The sequence below is a fragment of the Octodon degus genome, unplaced genomic scaffold (assembly GCF_000260255.1).
Source record: "Octodon degus isolate 3935 unplaced genomic scaffold, OctDeg1.0 scaffold00001, whole genome shotgun sequence".
Lineage (NCBI taxonomy): Eukaryota > Metazoa > Chordata > Mammalia > Rodentia > Octodontidae > Octodon > Octodon degus.
In genome coordinates, this window is record NW_004524577.1 from 8,818,664 (window position 1) to 8,820,769 (window position 2,106).

A 2,106-nucleotide genomic window follows, 5' to 3' on the forward strand; every position below is an offset into this window, starting at 1 on the left:
TGAGAAAAAAGGTTTGGATAAATACTTCAGATATCATATTGGTTGGTCTCCGAGATTACCAGGACAACAAAGCTGATGTGATTCTAAAATACAACGCGGATGAAGCGAGGAGTCTAAAAGCATATGGCGAACTTCCTGAGCACGCTAAGATCAATGAAACTGATACATTTGGTCCTGGAGATGATGATGACATTGGAGATGATGATGAAGACATTGATGATATCTAAACTGAACCCAAAGTTTTACATTCCACTTTTTTGGAAGATTGTCCTACAATTTGGATTTTGGCCATAACCCTCCAAGAAGAAGTTTTCATTAGCATGATTGTAATTTATTAAGGCAGTTTGATTTGGTTCTAAGGTATTTGTTTCTGTAAAATCTGTTAATAATAAATTACCTTAACTGACATGTTAATCCCATTTTATTCTATTGAAATAATGGAGCTTATGGATAGAAAACCCTTTGTATTTCAAGTTAATTCATTACTGCCTTTCCTGCTTTGACCACTTCCAGTAAGTAAATGGACGTTTTGAATAAACCACTTGCCTTGTAAAAAGAAAGAAAGAAAGAAAGAAAGAAAGAAAGAAAGAAAGAAAGAAAGAAAGAAAGAGAGATGAGCGTAAAATTCTATGTCCTGCTCCTTGAAGTCAGTGTAGACCTGGGACTTGCTTGGCATAGAGTATGTTAGAAGTAATGTCGTGCAGGTTTTCAGGAGGTACCAGGGCTTTCTCTTTCACCTGAATAAACCCAGGATGAAAGCTCACATGGACCGAGTGGCTCAATGAGCCCAGCCAGCTTCACCAGAGCTGCGATCGATGGATGGATGGATGGATTGCAGGGAGCCAGTGGTGGGTCACCTGGCCCCAGCTGAGGTGTCAGCTGACTGGAGCCACTTGCATAATCAAGGTGAGACCAACAGGAAAACAACTCAGCCACCCGCAGAACCTGGAAACCAGTAAGTGGTTGTTTGAGCCCACTAATTCACTCCAAATTTCTGGGGCTGGTTTCTCTTTCTTTCTTTCTTTCTTTCTTTCTTTCTTTCTTTCTTTCTTTCTTTCTTTCTTTCTTTTTTTTTTTCGGAACAGGGGATTGAACTCAGATCCCTGCACTTGCCAGGGAAGCACTTATTCTACTGAGCCATCTCCCCGGCCCTGGGGCTGATTTCCTATGCAGCACTAACTAACTAATACAGCAGGAAGCTCCTTTAGGTTTCCAGAAGTGGGTCTGCTGGGGCCAACCATCCGTGCGTGATGACTCGGGTAAATATTTTCTGGATTGTATCATTCTGCCAACCCACCATCAATCTGTAAAAGCACCTGTGTTCCCACAGTCTTGCCAAAGAAGTGTCTTTTAAACTTACAGACTTAAATGCATACAATATAAAACGCTAGTTTAGTATTACCTTAATTTAAATTTTTTAAATAATTTTATTGAGAAACAAATAGCAATGAGACAGTTTCAAAACCGAGTAGGACAGTTTCAATAATTAATACATTGCATATTGTTGTCTTCATAGTGGTTATTCGTAGTAGAAGATGCAGACATGATATACTGTCCAAACACTATTAGTTCAAATCTTCCCTCTCATTGAATTCAGAGAAAGTAGCTGTATATCTATCCTATTTTGTATATATAGACACAAAATGGTCCTTCAACTGTGGTTTCAGGGTAAATCCTGACGGATTTGACTGAACTTGTCAGATACAAAAGTTACTTTTTTTTTTTGGCAGAACCAGGGATGGAACTCAGGCCTTTGCGCTTGCCAGGGAAGCACTTATTCCACTGAGCCATCTCCCCAGCCCCAAAAGTTACATTTCTTGATATATAGGTCTTGCTTTATCTTGGTCTTAACCATCCAGCAGAAAAGTATAAAAACAAGGTATAAAAAGTAAAACCATATTACTATGCTGAGCTGTAAAAGGCTCAAGTCAACAACTTCTGACATTGCCAGTCCTACGGATAACCCACTACTATTATAGACTACTGGACTAGATTGGATTATTTTGCTAAATTCATGCACCTACAATATTTAAATGGCAATGGAATACCCATCTCTGACAAAATTAATTTTTTTTTAATTTTTATTTATTTATTTTTGAGAGAGAG

General features: G+C 38.5%; 1 protein-coding gene across 1 annotated transcript in view; it reads left to right on the forward strand.

Moving 5' to 3' along the window:
- Positions 1-936: 936 nt before the first annotated feature.
- Positions 937-2,106, forward strand: part of Stx4 (syntaxin 4) — a 13,232-nt gene continuing 12,062 nt past the window's right edge. The window contains exon 1 of the mRNA XM_023724280.1: positions 937-955. The gene's annotated coding sequence lies outside the window, so the exon portion shown is untranslated. The remainder of the gene's footprint in view (positions 956-2,106) is intronic.